The sequence below is a fragment of the Schistocerca gregaria genome, chromosome 4 (assembly GCF_023897955.1).
Source record: "Schistocerca gregaria isolate iqSchGreg1 chromosome 4, iqSchGreg1.2, whole genome shotgun sequence".
Taxonomy (NCBI): domain Eukaryota; kingdom Metazoa; phylum Arthropoda; class Insecta; order Orthoptera; family Acrididae; genus Schistocerca; species Schistocerca gregaria.
In genome coordinates this window covers 753,856,472-753,881,737 of record NC_064923.1, presented here as the reverse complement: position 1 = coordinate 753,881,737, position 25,266 = coordinate 753,856,472, and the positions used below count along the sequence as shown (strand labels likewise).

General features: G+C 36.9%; 1 protein-coding gene across 11 annotated transcripts in view; it reads left to right on the top strand.

The window, feature by feature from the left end:
• LOC126365782 (titin) overlaps positions 1–25,266 on the top strand; it is a 523,502-nt gene that overhangs the window by 246,685 nt on the left and 251,551 nt on the right. The gene's annotated exons all lie outside the window — the stretch shown is intronic.

Genomic DNA, 25,266 nt, shown 5'->3' with positions numbered 1-25,266 from the left:
TCTCACGGTCATAACTGTTTTTGACCGTAATATGTGCCTCATAGTTTTCATGTGAATTATATTGAAGGTTCTTGAAAGTATAAATATAAATACATTTTTTGTATATAAAATCTCATGTGGTTTCCTTAGCATCTATGCAGATTAATATTAATACAAACATAGAAGTATTCTTCCCACTACGATACTGCATTTATTAATTGATTAAAGACTCCAGGATATGGTAGAGAATGTCCATCAGCACATTTTATTGCAGCCTGAATGGCACAATTAATTGATACCTATATTTGATGATAGTTGGTTTGAGAACTTGAGTAGAAGAATCTGACAAATTTGATAATTTTACAAGCAAATGCTTCATATTCAGCTACAAATTTATTTTAAAGCTAATTGGGAAACTGACTGAATTCAGTTTCATTGTTTTTATCTCTGATTTCACACTATTGGTAGGAACACTTGGAAATTTGAAGTACTACCACATTTTCTCATAATTTTCCCTCATTCAAATTGTAGGATAAATTATCAAAGTTAGGTATAGCTGTGATATTATAAAATTGGCTGCAAGTGACTGAAGGCACTCAAATATGATGGTTGTTCAATAAGCAGCACATTTTTTTTCTCAGCCAATTTTGGTTGAAAACATATGAAATTTGTTTTGGGACATCACAGAATATTCCCACATCATGAAATATTCCCACTTTAGCCACTATAGTTTCATGAAGTTCTGATAGGTGGTGGCACCATACATAGCCTGCAAAATGGTGTATGTAATGGAGCTGCATTCCAAGCAGAGAGCTCTCATTGAGTTTCTTTTGATGGAAAACCATAGCATTGCAGATATTCATAGGCACTTGCAGAATGCGTACAGACTACTGGCAGGGAACGAAAACACGGTGAGTCATTGGATGAGGTGTCTGTCATCATCACAACATGGTCGTGCAAACCTGTCCGATCTTTTGCGTGCTGGTTGACCACACAGCTGTGTGTCCCACAATGTTGAAACATGCAGATACTCTCATTTGAGGGGATCGATGGATTGAAGTCAAACATATCACTTCAAGACTGGACGTTTCTGTTGGTAGCGCTGACATACTTGTCCGCCAGTTAGGGTATTCAAAGGTGTGTGACTGCTGGGTTCCTCACTGCCTAAGAGCACACCATAAAGAGTGACAAACAATCATTTGTATGGAGTTACTTGCATGTTACAAGACTGATTGTGATGATTTTTGATGCAGCAGGACATTGTGTTCGTCAACCAGTAGAGTGATACCATCGAGCATACAGGACCTCCCAGTAAGGTCATCACATTGAATGGGGGATATGTTGAAAAAATAGGGTCTTGTAGGTAAATGAGTGGGGAATAATGTTGTGTATTGGTCTCCTGAATAAAAACAACTTGCTTTCAGAAAAAAAGTCTTGCATTGCTTATTGAATGCCCCTCATATGTCTGAAAGCTGTCCTGTATTTTATTTCAACACCACCCTGACGTAGTCAGCATCTCTAACTCAGCAAGCTCTTAGCTAGTTTAGTGTGGGGCATTAATTCATTTCATAAAAAACATATCAGGATTTTCTTTGGAATTAATGATAGCAACAACTGTATGCTATTATAGTATATTCGTTATCTGCATTTATCTGCCTTTGCAGAATACAGAACTCACAGCACAACTTTTCTCTTTTTATTTTATTATTATTTTTCTGTGTATTTAAAAAATAGTCACAAATCTTTGGTGTGGAACCATTACCCTGCTTAGGTTTTGTTGTGAAATTCGTTGTTGTGTTACTTCATCAATTTATTTTTCCTATTCTCGTAAAGCTGTTTTATTTCTTGTATGATATTTGTCTTTCTTTTGATTGTCACTTATATTAAAGGTCTAACATTAAATAGTGAATGAAACAGAAAGCATGGAAATGCTAAATAAATTTTATGTACTTAAGTAGCAGATCTCTTGTAGGACATGCATGAGTGGTAGTTGGGGAGGAATAGAAGGAAGAGGAAATCTACAGAGTAGAGATATGTCACAGATGAGTTAATAGGATGGGAAGAGATGGAGACTTTGAGTGTATTTGTTTGATGCTGGAAGCCTCAGAAATGACTTTGGTAGCATATTTCATAGTGTTTCTGTGCTGAAATACCTATTGTTTATTCTGAAAATGTATTGTGATTTTCATCATAATTGCTCTCTTATGGGGTGACAATGTCCACGGTCTTGATGTACCCGCCTTTTATAAGGTCTTCATGTGCTCTCCTTTTATGAAACACAAATGATTTTCTGTAAACAGTGACTTTTACTATTACACATTCAATATTCCCTTTATGACATAAATCTATGTCTTGTATTGATTAAAATCATGGCTAACATTGTTTTTTGCAGTATTTTATATGCTACATGGTTACATCAGGATTATCACTTTCAGTTTCTTTGCTCATGGAATATTGTTAAATTACATGCTGTGATCAGTCTGCTAGTACTAATAGCTAATGTGCTTGTGTTGATTATGAACAGTATCTTGCATAACCACATGTCATGTAGCAGCGGTTTTAATCAGGCCATCTGTTGACAGACATTTAAACATCATTGCACACCAAAACTAACCAAGATAAATGTTAATTCATCTGTATTTCAGGTGTCGTTTGCAGCTGTTGATTTTCATTCAGGATTTTCCACTTTTGTGACAGTTGCTATTTATGTTTGATTGTCAAAGCTCCCAAAACTCATCATGTTAATATATAGGCTTATGGTATCCATGCCGTATTAATGTCGTGAGTGTTTTATTCTATTTTTTCTTTGTGTCCCAAAACTCATTTTAGTTTATAGATAATGTTTTTCTTTCAAATTACAACTGATTAACATTTTGACCATCATATAACCTTGACAGAACTGTAATGTAAACAATACACATAAATGTTTCATTGATATGGTAGTATAAATTGATAAAAAGCTGTTGTTGAATCTGTAAATTGCTTAAGCAAAATTCGAAGGTGGGTAGTTAAATAATGATTCCTAAAAACATCAAAGATATTTTAGTCCACTGGCGCAAATGAGGCAAGAGAAGTGTGTAACACAGATATGAATACACTGAGAAAGTACCTCAACTGTAATAAAAGGAAAATAATGAAAGTTTATCAATCAGATGTAGATGATTGCAATTCAATAATTCACATCTTTTTGTTTTTTTTTGTAGTATTCTTTGTAGTTCACAAATTTTTGCCTCACCCAAACACACACACACACACACACACACACACACACACACACACACACACACACGTAATGTGTCAGGGACTTTCTGGATTATGAAATGTAGTATTTACATTACACACAATAGCTCCACTGCAACATGGATTATGAAATGTAGGATTTACATTACCCATAACAGCTCCACTGCAACATATTGTCAAAAATATACATGATGAAATAAAGAACCACAAACAAAAATTCTGAAGTCATTTCCAGATGATGAAGAAATACTGCCCATTGCTCTGCAGTGATAGAGAGCTAATGTTGTAAAAATGTAACATTGTGATGTAGAACTTACTGTATAAAAATTTAAGTTTTTGTATTAGCTTACTCGCTTACTTTTAAGATTTTTGCAGTTGAGACATTTCTTGGATGCCAAAAGATGCTCAAAGACTTTAATGCTGTTTTTATCCTACTTTAGGCATCTCTTCTTTCTGCCATTGCTTCTATTTCATCATTTATCTGTCAAACAAAGGCCCTTGCCTTTTTAATAGCATGGTTAATTGTATGTAACTAACAGCAAATCATAACCTCTTATTTTTTTAAACACAGAAGATCATTTCTGTATGCTCTCAAATGGAAAGAAGGAATATTCATTCTTACTATGCTCTACCTTGTTTGTCATTGCTGAATCTCTGCATAATGCTACATGTTAATCTGTCCTCTCTGAGCACTTTCTCAACCACCATTTTTTCCCATCTTCTCCACTTCTTATGTATACCATGCTTCATACTTCTAGTAGCCTGTCTCCTACATGTACTTTCAATTTTTTTAGTCTTTTCTCAGCTTTTCTTTTTTACACTTTTTCCTTTTTCCTCTGGTTCTTTCTGTGTCTCTTTCTTTCTGGTGCTGTCTTCTCAGGCAGCAAGACTTCTTCATCACTTTGATGAAACGTGTGAAGCAGTTCCATATAAGCAAAGTGTTGCAATTAATTTCATGAAGTAATGATTAGAATCTGTGAAACTATGGTTTACTGATCTTATTTGTCATTTGTCTCATATGAAACAAACAATATTGCGGGCAGATAGATTGAAACTTCAGAAACTAGAAATTGTGTTAGATGGAATAGACAAAGATATTAAATTATATCTGTTTGAAACTTCAGAAACTAGAAATTGTGTTAGATGGAATAGACAAAGATATTAAATTATATCTGCCGTTTACATTCTGTTTGTTCACTGTGTCATGTTTTTCAGTGTTTTAATGCTTTTGATTTGTCATGTTTTCTCCCCCCCCCCCCCCCCCCTCAAAAAAAAAAAACACACACTCTGCTTTTCAAATAGTAAATGATTTGTTTCACAATTGTGATTTGTGAGCATTGTTGGTTTGTTATGAGCTTCAGGACATTGCATCTTCAGGGTTCATCTTCTGTAAGACATTTATTATAGTGCCAAAGCACTTTATCAAAAAGTCAGTTCAGTTCAGATTAATTTGGAGTGTATTCCTTAAAAAACTATGGTAATCACTGATTTTCGTTTGCACATGAAGCTGTAGTGCTCTGTATCTCAGAACATTTGTCTCTGTTTGTATTTGTGGAATAATTGGATGTAAACCTCAAGTCATATTACAATATTTTTGAATGATTTCTTATGTCATTGGCCAGCTTTAGGCCACTGTAGCCTCATCGTAGATTGGAGGAAATTAACAGGAACTTTGTTTTGCAGACCTCATTCAGTGGCTGCATTGTGACATTACTGTATCTACGAGGTTTTGTCAAATACCATGTGACAGTATTCATCTTCCACAGATGTGTAGAGACTCACTTATCATAACAGTGACACCCTCACCCCTTTTGCATGATAACATGAAATCAGGAACAGCACAGAGCCTATGACACTACCTTGCAGAACGCTAGATATCACTTCTGTTCTACTTGATGATTTACTATCTATCACTATGAACTGTGACATCTCTGAGAGGAAATCACGAATCTACTCACACAACTGAGATGATACTCCATATGCATGCAATTTGATTAATAGTCACTTGTGAGGAATAGTATTAAAACCTTCTGGAAATCTAGGAATATGGAATCAATCTTAGATCTCTTGTCGACAGCACTCAATACTTCATGGGAATAAAGAGCAAGCAGCATTGCACAATAACGATATTTTCTGAATCCGTGTTGGTTATGTGTCAATAAGTCATTTTCTTCAAGGTGATTCATAATGTTCGAGTACAATATATGCTCCAAAATCCTCTCTTACGGGAAGGAACTTTGTGATGGAGTAGCAGCTGATAAAGACTGAATGTTTGTTTACAATTTTTTACTATTACCTGTTGGGCAGATTCAGTCCACACTGTTTTACCTCCTCATACTGTATGACCTTGATAGAAGAGAAACTTGAAAGCTCACATTATCAAGGAACATTTTGGTGTGGTGTGTTAGTACGTGACAGGTTTTTTTATATTTAACTATGTTCTTGCACTGTGGCATGTCTAATTAAGATTAATCCACTCAGTGGCATTGTTGCAAGTGTTTACTACAGACATAGCCTTGTGCTCTGCCAGAAGATGTTTCGTATGAAGTCTGACTCAAAAGCAATGAGACTGGTCAAACAAATTTCTGTAGCTTACTTACTAAATATTTTCGCTTGTTGATACTAGCCTTCAAAGTAAAACCCAAGTGATTCCAAAAATGTCTGCACCCATTCGTCCCACTTGCAAAAACATTTCTGAATGTCATTTTCTTGAGGCTCCACAAGAACTTTACCATTTTCTCCTTCTGGCAAGGTGCAAGATATGCCTGTAAAACTCCATTGTTCACTGCCACTGGGTTGATTGGTTTTTGTGCCATGACAACAAATAGCTCTTTCATAATGGAAGCAGTCTTCTTTCTTTTGCGGCAAGATAGGGTATACTTCATTCGTGAGCTGCAGGATGGCTGTGTATACCTCATTTGTGAGCTACAAGGTGGCTAATGGATAAGTCAGCCTCACACTGGCTTTTTAATCATTTCAGAATTGATTAGGAATTGTTAGTCAGAGCTGGGATTTATAGGGTCACAACACACCAGTTGAATAATATAGTCCACTAAAAGACTTATAATAATCTCAAGTTTGTTCCAAAACTTTTTACAGATTCATGATTTCAATCTGTATCTTGACTGCTTCTTTTACGAAGAATACATAAGTTACACCAGATATAGTCAGCCTCATTCGTATGAAGTGAAAACACATGATCTACAACTACTTAACAGTATTATCTGAACTGCTTTATGAGTTACAAGATCTAGAGGAACACATTCATTTGCCAAGACATATGCACACTCACTCGGCTGTACCCCTCATTAATTGCACTATACTTCTGTGCTGAAAGTCTCTGTTCTTTTTTTATCATTTTGTTCTATTTTGTTCGTTGTATATGATTGGGGCAGACATCTCATGACACCTGATCAGGTTGTTCGTTGATCCGTTCACTCAGTTTTTTTATTACAGAGGGTAGCAAAACCCTCTGACCTAACACGCTGAGCTACCGTGCCGGCATTCTTAATATCAACTATCTAAAATTGGCAATACATGCATCGGAATCAAACTGACTTGTATAATGAGCAAGTGTGTACCATGACATTTATCAACCATCACTAGGTGATGCATTTATTGCCAATTTTAGATGGCTGATGTTAAGAAAAGTCACTTTCATAGCAGCCTCAGTAGGTCAGGCTTGAAAATGACCCAGTTGGTTTGAAATTACCAAAGTATATGTACTGCAACTGTGACAGTTTTGTTATAAACTGTTCAGTTTCTAAAGAGCCAATGAGCTTGTTCTAGTCACATGAGAGTTCCATGATAAGTCAGTTAGCTGCATATAGTTACAGTTATGCCAAGCATTAACAAAGACCTTCCATTGTCCACAGTGGCACATTACATCTTAAGTTTCCATAACAGCTGAACCTGTATCTTCATAATGCAGCATGGAGTACTGTACCTTCCATTGTCCACAGTGGCACATTACATATTCAGTTTCCATAACAGCTGAACCTGTATCTTCATAATGCATCATGGAGTACTGTACCTATGGGAAATACCACTGTCGAAAAAAATTTCATCTTTTACAAAATTGGAACTTTCTCCCAGAGTAGCAATCTACAGTAATAGAATGAAGTGTCACTATTTAAGTTTATGGCCAAGGGGAAACTTTTGATGCATGTATTTAATTCGGATTCAAAGAGATGAGATGTTTATTGCTGAGTGGACATTGAATGGTAAGTAAAGGGGCTGGTGACAAAATAAAAGCATGGGTATGCAGCAGGTAGCAATGCATTTGTTCTCAGACTGAGAGCGTGAGTCCTGTCCTTTAATAGGAAGACTCAGCTCCTTTTTTGCTTGAGTGATTTTAATTCTTTTTCTTTTTTGAGTGGTGAGAAAGGAATTATGGAAATGATTATCAAATTTGAATGATATGTCCATACAATGATTTCAGAAAAGATTGAAGATAACTTGGAACTTGTAAACACCCATTTATTTTTTTGTTTGCAATTTATTTTCCTGCTAAATATATTTTGCTCAACTACTTTTTTCTTTATTGCAAATAAAGCTGTCAACTGTATTAAGTATAAGCATTCTCCTTTCAAGAGATCAGCTAAATTTAGCTCAGCCAGAACACTGAGAATGATGTATAATATGTGAACAGCTATGAGTCAAATTTTACCTAATGTTTCCCAGTCATTCAGTCCATTGATAAAAGGTTTCCCAGCTCACCTCATAAACCCAGAAATTAAACTGAATGGATGACAGAAATGGGTATTACCATGGTTCCCAAGACTTTATTCCATGTTTGTATCTCCTCTCGAAAGTGAAATAGCTAATGTTAAAATATGAATGATCATATGACAAAAGATAACTAGAAGCTGCTGATGAGTAGATGATACTATGGAAAAGATAGTTGTGGCTCACCATATAGCGGAGATGCTTAGTCACAGAGAGGCACAACAAAAGACTGTTAGATAATAAGGTTTTGGCCAACAAGGCACTTGTAAAAAATGGACAACAGACACACACACACACACACACACACACACACACACACACACACACACACACACACACATACACATACACACACACACACACACTCATGCAAACGCAACTCACACACGTGACTGAAAATGGTCATGTGTGTGCGAGTTATGTTTGCGCGCACGCGTGTGTGTATGTGATGAAAAGCATCTATTTTTTTCCTAACAATATTATGAAAAGAAAAGTTTCCACTCCCAATATAGCTAGCGGAGATGCTGAGTTGCAGATAGGCACAACAAAGACTGTCACAAATAAAGCTATCAGCTCGTAAAGCCATTGTAAAAAAAAGACCCCCCCCCACACACACACACACTCAAACACAACTCACACACACCTGTGTGTGAGTTGCATTTGTGTGTGTCATTTATTTTTGACTAAGGCCTTAAGGTCCAAAAGATTTATTTGTGACAGTCTTTTTGTTGTGCCTACCTGTGACTCAGCATCTCCACTATATGGTGAATGGCAACTTTCCTTTTCATAATATTGTTTTATTCCATCCTGGATTTTCCATTATTATTTTCATGATATTGTTATATTCCATCCTGGATTTTCCATTGTTTGCTGAGTAGGTAGATGCATAACTCTAAAATGTTTAGTCATTATGGATGTGGAACACTGCAACTGTGATGAATAAAGTTTTTCAGAAATAACTGCAGCCAGTTGTCTTTTGTGATAGTTAAGTTTTTATTATGCCATGACCAGTTTTGAAGCATGTAGCGACTCATTTTCAGTTGGTACACACTTTTAATGATTGTTTCTAGTATTATGGGGGTCATGTAGCTGTAACAAATCTTTCCACAGCTACAAGATCTCCACAATGCCACACACAATGATTAAAAATGTGTACCATCTGAAGATGTTACTAGATGCTTCAAAATCATCATGGTATAGTAAAAATTGAATCATCACAAAAGGCAACTGGTCGCAGTTATTTCTTAAAACCTTTAGACATTTAAGCATTTGAACTTTTTTTCCAAATGGTGGAAACATCAAAACACACACACACACACACACACACACACACACACACACACACACAGAGAGAGAGAGAGAGAGAGAGAGAGAGAGAGAGAGAGAGTTAGTTCTATTATATCCTGATAATGTTGTGTAAATGAGGTGCAAATAATTGTGTAAGATTGAAAGCAGTACAGTTGAGAGGGAAAGTGTATCCTACAACTGTAAATTCAGTGAGTCACAGTTGGAATCAGCCAACTCATACAAATACTTAGGTTTAACACTTTGTAGGGATATGAAATGGAATGATCACAGGCTCAGTCATGGAAAAAGCAGGTGCTAGACTTCAGTTAATTGGTAGAGCACTGAGCAAGTGCATTCAGTCAACAAAGGAGATTGCTTACAAATCATTTGTGCAACCATGCCAAATAGAACTAAGAAGGGATATTGAACATGTACAGAGAAGGGCAGCACAAATGTACACATGTTTATTTGATCCTCAGGAGAGTGCCACAGAGATACTGAAGGAACTGAACTGGAGGACCTTTGAAGGTAGATATAAATTATCCTGAGAAAGTGTATTAACAAAGTTTCAGTAACAGGCTTAAAGTGGTGACTCTAGGAATATATTACAGTCCTATTCGTATCACTCAGATAGGGATCATGAGGATAAGATTAGGATAATTACTGCACACACAGAGGCAATCTATATGTGGAAAGCAGGAAGAATCCCTTGTAACTGGTACAATTGGACGTACCCTCAGCCATGCATCTAACAGTGGTGCATAGAGTATAGATGCGAATGTAGAACAGACATAGGTATAACCATAGGAATCCACAGGCTTTCTTGCCTTATGTTATTGGATTCCACCAAGGTCTCTGACTGTAGTTGTTGGTGGATATGAAATTGATTATGGGAAGCTGGGAGGAGTTGAAAGGACAGCCCTTAATTCACTAGCCTTGCAAGCTGATGGAGATGGATGTATCATCAGTAGTGTATTTGGATGGACACAAATTACAGTTGTTCCAGAGAATAACAGAAGTAAGGAACGTTAAGACTACACAGATTGGTGAAAATGATGTCATTGGAAATGAGGAAAGGCTTGTAATGCACAATGATAGGGAAGAAAATCAGCCACATCCTTTTTGACAGAATTGTGCTGGCATTTGCCTCAAAGTAATTTAGGGAAATCAGTGAAAACTTAAACCTGGATACTAATCCAATACTTTAATCACTGCACTGCCTCACTCAGTCCAGGAAATAAAAAAAATCTGTCCCATACACATAAAAAAGCTTATTTATTCTTACTTGCAAGTATCTAGAAAATGCGATTGTGAATTTAAATTGAAGTAAATTCTTTCAGTTTAGTGGCATGGTACTGAAAGATATCTAATATCTCTAATATAAGTAGAGGTATCTCCAATATAAAGGGTTTTTTAAAAAGATTTCTTTGTAAATTATTTTGAGTAGTCTAAAAAGACCACATCCAGTGGCTGTGCAGAATGAGTTTAGTTACTTGGAAGAAATATAAATTTAATACTGAGTTCATGGATTTAGAGGAAATATGCTGATAGATATGCTGATAGATTATCTTCCAAAACTATTTTGTTTCTAATTTTATCCTTCCATCTAACTGCCCACTTAATGTACATTTGGATCTTGTTCCTTTTGATGTCCCTGCAGTCCATGCTATGTACAAATGTTTGACTTAATAAACAATTTGGGACGGTTAGCAAAAACTTTGTGTGGTTTATAATTTTTTGCTGATATTTGGAACCATACTTTACAGTTAATTTACTTCTGCCAATGTCATTTTCATTCACCAAAGTATCAAAGTTAACTAGCTGCGGGACATTTTTATTTCATTTTGTTTTATCAAAATATTCATTGTGGTTTCTTAGAGCGATATTAGCTTGAGTATATGTAGTATTATTACTGAGCTGTTCAGGAACATGGTCTTCTCATGAATCTAGCCACTACTTTACCTATATTATTCAAGCAGCGTTGTACAATCAGTTTTAACCAAGACTAATGAAATAGCCCAATCAGAACACAATACAAGGCTCTCAGCTACAATCTTCTGTTCCTCTACATTCAAAACTGGAGGAAGGAAGGTAGATTTGGTTTAATGTAATTTTGAGATCGTGGTCATTAGAGACGGAGCACTAACTACAGACCTATATCATTGACGTCGGTTTGCAGTAGGGTTTTGGAGCATATACTGTATTCAAACATTATGAATCACCTCGAAGGAAATGATCTATTGATACGTAATCAGCATGGTTTCAGAAAACATCGCTCTTGTGCAACGCAGCTAGTTCTTTATTCGCACGAAGTAATGGCCGCTATCGACAGGGGATCTCAAGTTGATTCCGTATTTCTAGATTTCCGGAAAGCTTTTGACACCGTTCCTCACAAGCGACTTCTAATCAAGCTGTGGGCCTATGGGGTATCGTCTCGGTTGTGCGACTGGATTCATGATTTCCTGTCGGGAAGGTTGCAGTTCGTAGTAACAGACGGCAAATCATCGAATAAAACTGAAGTGATATCAGGTCTTCCCCAGGGAAGCGTCCTGGGGCCTCTGCTGTTCCTGATCTATATAAATGACCTGGGTGACGATCTGAGCAGTTCTCTTAGTTTGTTCGCAGATGATGCTGTAATGTATCATCTAGTAAGCTCATCCGAAGACCAGTATCAGTTGCAAAGCGATTTAGAAAAGATTGCTGTATGGTGTGGCATGTGGCAGTTGACGCTAAATAACGAAAAGTGTGAGGTGATCCACATGAGTTCCAAAAGAAATCCGTTGAAATTCGATTACTCGATAAATAGTACAATTCTCAAGGCTGTCAATTCAAATAAGTACCTGGGTGTAAAAATTACGAACAACTTCAGTTGGAAAGACCAAATAGATAATACTGTGTGGAAGGCGAGCCAAAGGTTGTGTTTCATTGGCAGGACACTTAGAAGATGCAGCAAGTCCACTAAAGAGACAGCTTACACTACACTCGTTCGTCCTCTGTTAGAATGTTGCTGCACAGTGTGGGATCCGTACCAGGTGGGATTGACCGAGGACATTGAAAGGGTGCAAAAAAGGGCAGCTTGTTTTGTATTATCACGTAATAGGGGAGAGAGTGCGGCAGATATGATACGCGAATTGGGATGGAAGTCATTACAGCAAAGACATTTTTCGTTGCGGCGAGATCTTTTTATGAAATTTCAGTCACCAACTTTCTCTTCCGAATGCGAAAATATTTTGTTGAGCCCAACCTGCATAGGTAGGAATGATCATCAAAATAAAATACGAGAAATCAGAGCTCGAACAGAAAGGTTTAGGTGTTCATTTTTCCCGCACACTGTTAGGGAGTGGAATGGTAGAGAGATAGTATGATTGTGGTTTGATGAACCCTCTGCCAAGCACTTAAATGTGAATTGCAGAGTAGTCATGTAGATGTAGATATGCATGTTCTGCTGCTGCTTGGTGAGTACAGTTTTTATCTCTCCAGTTACATTATATAGCCTAAAAATAGATTATTTTCATTGACATTGTTATGAAGCATATAAATCAAAAAGCTTTCACAAAATCATAACTTTATATACCCCTGCCTACATATACTCACCATATAGTGGAGATGATGAGTCGCGATAGGCACAATAAAAAGATTTACAGACTCATAGTTTTCGGCCATTAAGGCCTTTGTCAGCAGTAGACACACATATCCACACACACACACACACTCACGCAAGCGCAACTTGCACACACAAAGGAAGAGGGGTGAAAGAAACGGACTGGAGAGGTTTAGGAAGTAGGGTAGATTTCGGAAAAGTCACCCAGAACTGTGGGCTTAATGGCCGAAAGCTATGATTGTGTGAATCTTTTTATTGTGCCTATCGCGACTGAGCATCTCCACTATATGGTGAGTGGCAACTTTCCTTCTCTCGTATTGTTACATTCCATCCTGGATTTTCCATTGTTTTATTTTTGCCTACATTTACTGTCACACCTTCATTTTCCTAAATAAAATTAGTAATAACTTAAAAAATTCGAGTTTTAATTGTATTCAGCTGGCTGTTAATGCCAGACAGGCATACAAATCTAGACATCGTTATTCCTTTTTGTATTGTTGCTTTGACTTACGTATTTCATAGCACTGTGTTTGTCAGACAAGCGTATGTATCTCAACATCAGTAGATCTGTTGGTAATGTCTTCTGTATTTAATTGCACGTAAAATATGCTTGAATAATATTTTCTATGGGTAAGCTATTTGATATGATCATTTCATTTAGTCCATACAACTGCACAGTCATAGGGACGTGTGCAGACAAAGTTAAATAACTCTGAAATAGGCTTACATTTTTTGTCTGTGTTCTTTGGGTCCAACCTGGGACATATTACCATACTTTTTAGTGCTCAACCCAGAACATATTTTTGATATTGCATAAAAGTTTTGTTAGTTTACTGAAACATGAAACTTTATTTATTCAGTTTTATTTTTCACTAGACATACCTGTAGTCAGAAATTGTTTGTGTACAATGTGGGCTGAATTACCAATTCCTAAAATAGGTCTCTCTAAATAATTTTTAACTTTTCTGAGCGAGCATATATTCATTCCCCTTCCGCTTCACACCACCAAAATTACTCTTAGTGTTATCAGCTGTACAGCAAATCAATTTTTCTTCAAGTGTGTATTTCTTTACACACTGAAAAAAATACTGAGTCAATATCTGAGCATTTTCGCCTGACACTTCATCAAAATTTGAAAGTTTAACTTGAATTCTCTCTTCCAGACTGAAATATCGTACAACAATACAGCACAAGTTTTACTTCACTTTGTTACTGTTTCATCCATCATTATTGTTACATAATTAATAAGTTCCAAAGAACACAACACATTAACAAATATAAGAGGCAAAGTAATGTTAACAACAACTGTTTCAGTTTTGGTCCCAACAGATGAAAATTCTGGGCCTTATATTTTTTATGCCAGTTTAGATAAACGGTCTGATATTTTGAAACTGAGTTAGCGTCTAGCAGTGTGGTATAAAAATGAAGTCTCTTTAGCAGCTCACTACAATTAGCAGTTGTTATTTTTGGCTCTAAAAAATCTCTTTATGTTTGGTGAACCATTAGCATTAATAACACTCCTATATTCAGTTGTTTTCCTATGGTCTGTAATATCACCCTTTCCTTTATGTGTAATGGAAAATTCTCCAGTGCGGTAAGCACATTCATTGTTATTGTCATTACACAATTTCGAAAATTCGTGTTCCTGTTGCAAATCAACTTTAAACAAACACACTTCCTTTGTACCCACTACTAAAAAATCAAACACAGAGCAAGTAGAGATAAAGTGATGAAACATGTAGACAAGTTACTTCACACTCAAAAACAACATATACACATTGTCCCTATTGTGCTGCCAAATCATTAACAAGTCAAAAGTTGTGTCAGGGCTGTCAGACGCACCTGGACATTACTATGGATAGCACAAACAGACCAGGACTGTCCTCGCTAATCGCTGACATATGGTAAGCCAACTTTGAAATCAACAATATTTTGTGCATATAAGCTGCAAAAATAAAGAGAGCTGATTGTAATGTGTCAAACATATGTGCATATACGGAATATTATGAAGGACTGGCTACTTTCCTTTGTATCTGGTTTCTTGATAATTGTTTTTGAGGAACACTGAAGTCTGTGGCATGGTTGATCATGTTCACCCCACAATCTAAAAAGACATAATCTCAAAACAGAAAATGGCATTCAGTAATAAAATAAAAGGCGTGGGTCCAATCTGTCATTTCAGATTTTTGGACAAAGTGTTGTTAAGGTAACACAACAAGTATAATTCTATAACCTGTTTAACATATACTACTTACAGATAAATTTTGGGCATGTTTTGCTGTTTTCAGTACATTCACTGTGTATGTTCTCAAAATGACTGCATTATGGAAATTATCACTAATATGTTTGTCAACAACTTCAGAATTTGAAGTTTTAACACTGTTCACCCCTGTTGGTTCTGTTCACCTCTTTTCATGATATTAGAGATTGTTGCACATTATATTTACAGAAAATAAAGAAATTCACTTTAACCAGTGCAACATTGAAACTCTTGCATACAGAATTCAGTGTCCTCTTTCATCTTACAGCAGCACTGAAACAGTGACACAAAATACTCTGTGTTAGGATCACCTTATGGCCTATAGGGTAGACATACTTGAAGGAAGGTTAAGGTTCAGTATCCTATTGACTAGAATGTTGCTGTACATTGAACTCAAATGTGGGAGGAAGTTGGCTGTGCCCTTTACAAATGATACATCCCTGCATTTGTCGTAAGAGACTAGGTAAACCACAGGAAATCTATGTCTCAGTGATCCGGCAGAGATTTCAACCTCCGTCTCCTTAAATCCAAGTCCAGCATCTTAAAACACTTCAGTCACTACAAGTACTTAAATTCCCTACAATGTTTTAGCATGATGTTTTGTGACATCAAATATTTCCCAGTATCTCTGAAGTTAAAGAATAAAAAATATTTCTTACCTTAGATATTGTATCATTTTAAAACTTGAGGAAGCTATACTAAAAACTCAGCCACTATTCTTACCCTGGGTAGAAATAACTGCTAGTTTCAAAATGATCTATCAGATTCTGTAATAATCTTTTGAAACAAGTTTCCTCTCTATATGAGCTCTAGATATTCAACATCCCAGATAATGACAGCATTCTGTTACCCTGACTTTAGATGCAGTGTTAATTCCTAGAAAAGAGAGAGAGAGAGAGAAGCTGTAATCCATTAATGACAACTTCCAACTTACAAAAATTTGTTGGGTATGCCTCTTACCCAATGTAATGTGTAATTTATTTCAGGTCTGAATTTTATTCACATACTTGCAATAATACTTCACTAAAAAGGACATTCTCAGATGTAAATAAATGATCTTGATGAAAATTGGCTGGTATATAAAGAGGTCAAAATAATGGAATACATATTTTATTTGTTTTTCCCAGCTTCACTTTTAAGGGGTAAGGCACACCCCAAAACATAATTTGATTTAAAGGGGGTATCATATATATATAATAGAAAGAGACATTCCACATGGGAAAAATAAATTAAAAACAAAGATTCCGTGACTTACCAAGCGGGAAAGCCCCAGTCCTGAATCCCTGCTCCAGTCCTGAATCCCTGAACCATTACACCAACAACCTGAAAACAGCTTTCGCATCCCGCAACTACCCTCCCGACATGGTAGAGCAGCAAATAACCAGAGCCACTTCCTCATCCCATCAAACCCAGAACCTCTCACAGAAAAACCCCAAAAGTACCCCACTTGTGAGAGGATACTTCCCGGGACTGGATCAGACTCTGGATGTGGCTCTCCAGCAGGGATACGACTTCCTAAAATCCTGCCCTGAAAGGAGATCCATCCTTCATGAAATCCTCCCCACTCCACCAAGAGTGTCTTTCCGCCATCCACCTAGCCTTCATAACCTCTTGGTTCATTCCTATGAAATCCCCAAACCACCTTCCCTACCTTCCCACTTGTAACTGCCCCCAGTGTAAAACCTGTCCAATGCACCCTCCCACCACCACCTACTCCAGTCCTGTAACCCGGAAGGTGCACATGATCAAAGGCAGAGCCATGTGTGAAAGCACTCACGTGATTTACCAACTGACCTGCCTACACTGTGATGCTTTCTATGTGGGAATGACCAGCAACAAACTGTCCATTCACGTGAATGGACACAAGCAGACATAGTTTGTTGGTAATGTGGATCACCCTGTGGCTAAACATGCCTTGGTGCACGGCCAGCACATCTTGGCACAGTGTTAAACCGTCCGGGTTATCTGGATACTTTCCCACTAACACCAACCTATCCAAACTCCGGAGATGGGAACTTGCCCTTCAATATATCCTCTCTTCGCATTATCCACCAGGCCTCAATCTCCGCTAATTTCACGTTGCCACCACTCATACCTCACCTGTCATTCAACATCATCTTTGCCTCTGCACTTCCGCCTCAACTGACATCTCTGCCCAAACTCTTTGCCTTTAAATATGTCTGCTTGTGTCTGTATATGTATGGATGTGTTTGTGTGTGTGTGTGTGTGTGTGTGTGTGTGTGTGTGTGTGCAAGTATATACCTATCCTTTTTTCCCCCTAAGATAAGTCTTTCCACTTCCGGGATTGCGTGTTTTATTTATTGTGCCTATCTACCGGCGCTTTCCCGCTTGGTACATCTTGGAATCTTTGTTTTTAATATATTTTTCCCATGTGGAAGTTTCTTTCTATTTTATTTATATATATAATGTGTTTCATACAAAAGTTGAAATGTAATTGACTCTCCTGAAAACTGTATAATGAACATTTTAAGAATTTAAAATGTTGCCAAATACTCCACCACCATTAATTCATTTTGAAATATGAAAACTTTTTTTTTACAACATAAATTAAAAAAGCTTCCACATCACTTCCACCCATGTGTAATGAAGCTGGTTCCTGAAACACTTTTTTAGAAAAATAAGCTGGATACAATGTGCTGTCATAGTATTTTCAGCAAATCTAATAAAAATATCCAAATGTTCATTATTATCCTAATTATTTGTTTTACATATTACAATTTTAAACATAGCTTTATTTTATAAATTCGTGTTTCTTTTAAAATTTCTTAAATTTGCTTCATTTATTTATTTATTTTTTATTGTTTCACATATATGTAGTTTGTTAATTGAAAATAACAATAAAATCGTTTTTATGATACAAAATCATTGTAATAATGATTATTTGTAAAGAAATGCTTAAAACATAACATTTTTTTACACCATATTCATAAAATGAACGAAATTTCTTCACACAAAATGCACAGTACATAACACAATATAAAACAAAATCCAGCAAAATTTGTAATTGTGGCGGACGATCCTCTAAGCACAAAATTCATTGTACGAGTCACATTTCAGTGTATTGAAAACCTTGATGAAGGAAACTGACCCCAAGAATGCAACAATAATACAAATTTTTCTCGTGCTCTTGGGAAGAAAACTTTTGTCAAATATCTTTTTTTATGCTCAGACATTAGTTTACCAAATTTTGATGCTGTTGGAAGAACATTTGAGGCTTCAAAAAAGAGATCTCGAATTCTCTGTCCAAATTCTCCATTAGCTTCTTTTAAAACTATTAAGGAGGGAGGGGGGGAGTCAGTGAGAAATCTGTATTAAGTGTCATACATGAGATCTTGTTAATCTGGTGATCCAGAAAGCTCAATGGGACAGATATACCTGTCGGATGTATACTGCTTCTGATGTTGGAAGAAGAGAAAATTTTCAGATCTATGAGAAGTTTTGCTGAATGATTATGATGTCAGTGCCCACTTTAGAAACAATATACTCAAGCTTCAGTTGTCTTTGACAAGGTTTTCCAACGTAGTGAAATAACGGTGGTGCAAATGTGTATGCTTGGAGGATTGTCCACCACAATTTCAGAATCCTGCCAAATTTTGTTTTATACTATGTTATAAAATGTAAAGTTTCATGGCTGAAATCGTCACAATTAATAAAATATTCTGTGCTATTATGCTATGGTCGAATGGATTTCACTTTAATACTTGACATTTCGTCCCCATCTGCGGAGGACATTTCAAGGGGGATTGTAGCTTTGTCGAATGTCCAATGCACATTCTGGCTTGCTACTGTCCTAGGTCATTACCAAATCAGGGTGTGACTCGGACATTTGACAATGCTACAATCCCCTTTGAAAATGTCCTCTGCACATGGGGACAAAACATCGGGTTTTAAAGTGAAATTCTTTCAGCCAAGACAATAGCCCAGATATTTTATAAATTGTTATAATGTGTTGTCTGTCATTTGTATCATATGAAAAAAATTTTGATCATTTTATGTGCATGGTATAAAAACATTAAGTTTTAAGCACTTCTTTACAGACAATCATTATTGTAATTATTTTATATTACTTGTCATATTGTTAATGTAGAAAAAAGGACATATGTGAAACAGTAAAGTAACAAAATTAATGAAATTAAAACATAAAATAATGGTTTAAAACATAAAACAAAAATAAGTAAAACAAATAATTAGAATAATCATGAATGTTTAGATATTTTAATTAGGTTGTTGTTGTTGTTGTCTTCAGTCCTGAGACTGGTTTGATGCAGCTCTCCATGCTACTCTATCTTATGCAAGCTTCATCTCCCAGTACCTACTGCAACCTACATCCTTGTGAATCTACTTAGTGTACTCATCTCTTGGTCTTCCTCTACGATTTTTACCCTCCACGCTGCCCTCCAGTACTAAATTGGTGATCCCTTGATGCCTCAGAACATGTCCTACCAACCGATCCCTTCTTCTAGTCAAGTTGTGCCACAAACTTCTCTTCTCCCCAATCCTATTCAATACTTCCTCGTTAGTTATGTGATCTACCCATCTAATCTTCAGCATTCTTCTGTAGCACCACATTTCGAAAGCTTCTATTCTCTTTAATTAGGTATGTTGAAAATAATCTGACAGCATATTGTGTACAGCTTATTCTTTTAAGACAGTATTTCTGAAACAAGCTCTATTACAATTGATAGATGTGGCATGAAAGCTTCCTTAGTTTATGTTGTGACAAATGTTTCATATTTCAAAATTAATTAATGGTGGTGGGGTATTTTTCAATATTTCACAATATTACAAAAGTTGATTATACAGTTTTTAATGATGTTAATTACAATTCAGCTTTTGTATGAAACACATTTTTTGTACATCTAGATTTCAAAGCTCTTCTCTCTAAATCTAATACACCAAATTACCTTCTAGTGTGTGTTTTACCCCTTCAAAGTGAAATTAAGAAAAATGAAAAATATATATTGCATTATTTTGGCCCCTCTACATACACACCAAGTTTAATCAAGATTGTGTATTTTCACCTGGGAATGGACCCTTGTAATCTGTCTCTATTTTTCTACTTTTCCTTTATTTGCTATAACAGAAGCCCAGGAAATTCACATTAGTTGAATGCTACTGTAATCCAGGATGTCAAGCTGAATTATATTGTGGTTGTAATTCACTTGCAGATTATTTTCAAGCATTACTTTTGTTTCCAAGTTAGAGCAATTTTTTTGCTACTTCTTTTTTCGGACTGTGATCTGAGTCACAACTATGCCAGTTCCCCACATGTTCCTGCTGCATGTACTACAGTTATAAAATCCATGAACTGTCATTTAAATATTTAAAGTGAAAATGTTTCTTATCATGAAGTATATATATATATATATATATATATATATATATATATATATATATATATATATATATGCACATGAACAAAACACACAAACACACACACACAGAATTACGAGCTTTCGCAACTGGCAGTTGCTTCGTCAGGAAAGAGGGAAGCAGAGGGAAAAATGAAAGGATGTGGGTTGTAAGGGAGAGTGTAAGGAGTCATTCCAATCCCGGGAGCGGAAAGACTTCCCTTAGGGGAAAAAAAGGACAGGTGTACACTCGCACACACACATGTGTGTGGGTGTGTGTGTGCGAGTGTACACCTGTCCCCACATGTGTGTGGGTGTGTGTGTGCGAGTGTACACCTGTCCTTTTTTTCCCCTAAGGGAAGTCTTTCCGCTCCCGGGATTGGAATGACTCCTTACCCTCTCCCTTAAAACCCACATCCTTTCATTTTTCCCTCTCCTTCCCTCTTTCCTGACGAAGCAACTGCCAGTTGCGAAAGCTCGTAATTCTGTGTGTGTGTTTGTGTGTTTTGTTCATATGCCTGTCTGCCAGCGCTTTCCCGCTTGGTAAGTCTTGGAATCTTTGTTTTTAATATATTTTTCCCATGTGGAAGTTTCTTTCTATTTTATTTACATCATTATCCTGCTTGGTAAGTCTTGGAATCTTTGTTTTTAATATATTTTTCCCATGTGGAAGTTTCTTTCTGTTTTATATATATATATTAAAAATAAAGATTCCAAGACTTACCAAGCGGGAAAGCGCCGGCAGACAGGCACATGAACAAAACACACAAACACACACACAGAATTACAAGCTTTCGCAACTGGCAGTTGCTTCGTCAGGAAGGAAGGAAGGAGAGGGAAAAATGAAAGGGTGTGGGTTTTAAGGGAGAGGGTAAGGAGTCATTCCAATCCCGGGAGCGGAAAGACTTCCCTTAGGAGGAAAAAAAGGACAGATGTACACTCGCACACACACACACACACACACACACACACATATCCATCCGCACATACACAGACACAAGCAGACATATTTAAAGGCAAACTCTTTGCCTTTAAATATGTCTGCTTGTGTCTGTGTATGTGCGGATGGATATGTGTGTGTGTGTGTGTGTGCGAGTGTACATCTGTCCTTTTTTTCCTCCTAAGGGAAGTCTTTCCGCTCCCGGGATTGGAATGACTCCTTACCCTCTCCCTTAAAACCCACATCCTTTCATTTTTCCCTCTCCTTCCTTCCTTCCTGACGAAGCAACTGCCAGTTTCGAAAGCTCGTAATTCTGTGTGTGTGTTTGTGTGTTTTGTTCATGTGCCTGTCTGCCGGCGCTTTCCCGCTTGGTAAGTCTTGGAATCTTTGTTTTTAATATATTTTTCCCATGTGGAAGTTTCTTTCTGTTTTATTTACATCATATATATATATATATATATATATATATATATATATATATATATATATATATATATATATATATATAAGTTGAATAATAACTTTATTTTACAATTATTCAGGTATTACAATATGGTCTCCTTCAAAGTACTCACCCTGAGATGCGATACACTTCTGCCAACACCATTACCACTGTTGATAACATTGCTGAAAGTCTTCAGTTGTGATGTTGCTCAGTTGTCATGTTGTTTCCACCTTGATGGCTTCCACATCTCCCAAGTGCTGCCCCCGAAGCACCGTTTTGCATTCTGGGAACATGAAGAAGTCACACATGGCTAAATTGAGTGAATAATGTGGGTGGTCTGTCACGGTGATAGAGCTTCGGGCCAAAAACTCGCGCAAAACGAGCGGCGTGTGAGTGGGCGCATTGTCGTGATGAAGGATCCACCTGGCCCCTTTTGCCACACGAGCTCTGAGACGTGACAGAACTTCAACGTAAAAATTTCCGTTCACTCTCAGGCAGGGAGGGATAAATTCCTTGTGAACAATGCCCCTAGAATCAAAGAAAACAATCAACATTGTCTTCACATTGGATCTTGACTTTCACGACTTTTTTGTTCTCAGTTCTCCTGCTAGTTTCCATTTCTTGCTTTGAGATTTGAGCTCCACATCGAATTCGTAAAACCAGGACTCGTCTCCAGTGATGACTCAGTTGAGAAAGTCCCCTCATTCCTCTGCTTCCAACCAATCCTCACAGCACTCAACCCTCTTTGCTTTCTGTTTTGGCATCAAGAGCTTCGGTACGATTTTCTTCATTTCAAGTTTTTGTGTCAGGATTTCGTGAACGATTGTTTTGGGGATTGACAGCTGGTCAGCAATCATTCTGACTGTCATACAGCGAAGCATGTATGTTGAAGTTTGTATGTATTTGCAGAGTCTTCCTATATAAATACTTTATCTGAGTGTATTATTATATTTGTAATTAAAAAATGAATACTATTTAGATATGTCAAAGCAGAGATTGTATGTAAGGCAGTCTTACAAAAGAGTGAAAGACCAAGAAGAAGCTGTATGTAGGTGATGTGGGGGGGGGGGCAAGGAATGTATAATCTCCACAGTAATTTAAAATGACACAACAAAGATTATAATACAATGGTGAACATACACACTCACACATAAACAATATCTAAAAGTGTATGTGTTTGTGTGCATAATCATGTGATATAAAACTTTAGTAGATCTGGAAAGAAAATTTGTGCTTAAAAGTAGGTTTTCCACTCAGAATTTTATGGTTTTCTCAATAATAATACCAGATGATTTTAGTAAATAGGAACAAGCAGCAGAAAACGATCTCTGAGAAGGTAAGAAACAAAAATGCGTTAATCTATTCTAAGGCAGGAACCCCCTCCTGTAGGTGGAGATAAAAAAAATATTTTAACAGTGATCCTGGCATCAGCATCAGGCAGGTGGCCTGCCAGCACGTGGTGAGCTGTACAACTGTGTGGAATGTTCTCCATTACATCTGCCACCATCCATATCCTCTGTGAGAGATGGTATCATCGAACTTCACAACATTTGCCCATGTGCCGCCAAGAGTCTCCACAATAAATTGGCAGAAAACTGTCGACATTAGTTCAACCTCAGTGTGGGGACATTTGGCAACCACTTTGTGGGACCAGTTATCATTCCACAATGCCTCGCAGATGAGGCATATCTGCACTTCCTGTGGGTGCCACTGCCTCCCCTGTTGTGAGACATGCATTTCTCATTACTAAGGCTAGTGTGCCTGGTATTTCATGTTGCTCCAGCTCACTGCCATCTCAAATGTGGAGCTCAAATGTTCCCGACTTGTCTTGCATCTTCTTATGTGACCTTTCAGTCATTGAAACCTACACCGTCAAAGGTCTTTTATCGTCACCTTAAAGTGGTTGTACCTCCCTTGGAATGCATTTCTGGCCATACGTCCATATGATGTGTCTTGCTTCTTATCCTGTATTGCCTTTCTGAAGATTTGAATTAAGTACAGTGGGTTCAAGTCCACATTGCTCAAGTGTATAGGAGCATGCAGTGGTTTAATTTATAATGCTCATAAAGTATTTTATGTCATAGAGTTATTAGTTTGTAGATGTGTTTGAGGTGTACAGTGATTTTTATGAATGTGCAAAGAGCAACTAGTCTGGAACCCAAAACTGCATAATTACATTGAAAATACAAATTTGATACCTTCAGGAATCTTTGAGACAAGTTGGTAATTGAATTCAAAATACTTGACACAGTGGTATACTGTGAAGTAAAGTGCATGTGTGAATGAGGTAAGACAACTGGTGCAATAGCACTGATTGCAAATAAAATTTATGTGTCTAGGAATAAAATATAGCAATTACCAAGTCAGAAAATCCACAGTACTTACAAGTCATGGGTTTAGTTATTAAAATGTATGGCACAGGTGGGAAAGCAAGGCAGTGAAGACTCAAAACAGTAACTCCTCTGAGACTGCACACATGAAGTGAGTGATTTCTATGTATTATCGATCTGGTATGCCCTGTCTCAGTTGAGTAGTTGTCTGCCAACTGTATTTCCAAACCTTCCTTGACCACTGAATCCCAGAAGGATGAGGCTGTGTCCAGTAACTTGACTTTCACGTAAGACACGGAATTCAGTGGAAATCAGTGTTCAGCCACTGTAGATTTGGTGGGCTGTAGAAGGCAGATGAGTCACTGGTGTTCAAGGTGCTGCTCTTGTACTATTCTTGGAAACCACTACTTTCTCATGTGCACTCGCAAAGAAATTATTTTTTTAAATCTTTGCTGCTTGTCATTGCAACACATGCTGTTTATTTTCATATTTAAGAACCTGCAGATTTGCTTATTTGGCGTTTGCTACATTTTATTCTTAGACGCATAAGTTTTATTTGTGACTGGTGTTGTTGTTATAACTGTCTTCTCTATGACACATGTGCTTTTTACTACACAGTGTATCATTTTGCAAAGCGGTTTCAGTCACCAACGTATCTTGAAGATGGCTGTACTGTTAACAGCATAAATATTGGAAGGTGAAATATTTCTGTCTTGGATGCACACCTGATACAGGATTGAATATGTAATTAGATTATTTGTGTCTTCAGTGTGTCAAAAATATGTAAAGTGCAACAGATGCTTCATGCTGCATATTAAATTCAAGGAAGCAACATTACCCCAGGATCATGGAGGCCAGGTGTTTGAAATTCCGTTTTTGCTGTTCAGTTGAAACAACTTGGGGTTCCAAATGAAATACAATGAAAGACCCAACTGCAAAAAAACAAACTGTCCCATTATGAGCACTACTGCAAAGCCTCCTGCTACAGTTTTAACTACAGTATTTTCAAAAATTGTCAGTGTTGATCTTTGTTTACATTTCCTGCCATGCCCTCTTCTGCTGTCTTTTCTTTGGCAAACAGTTT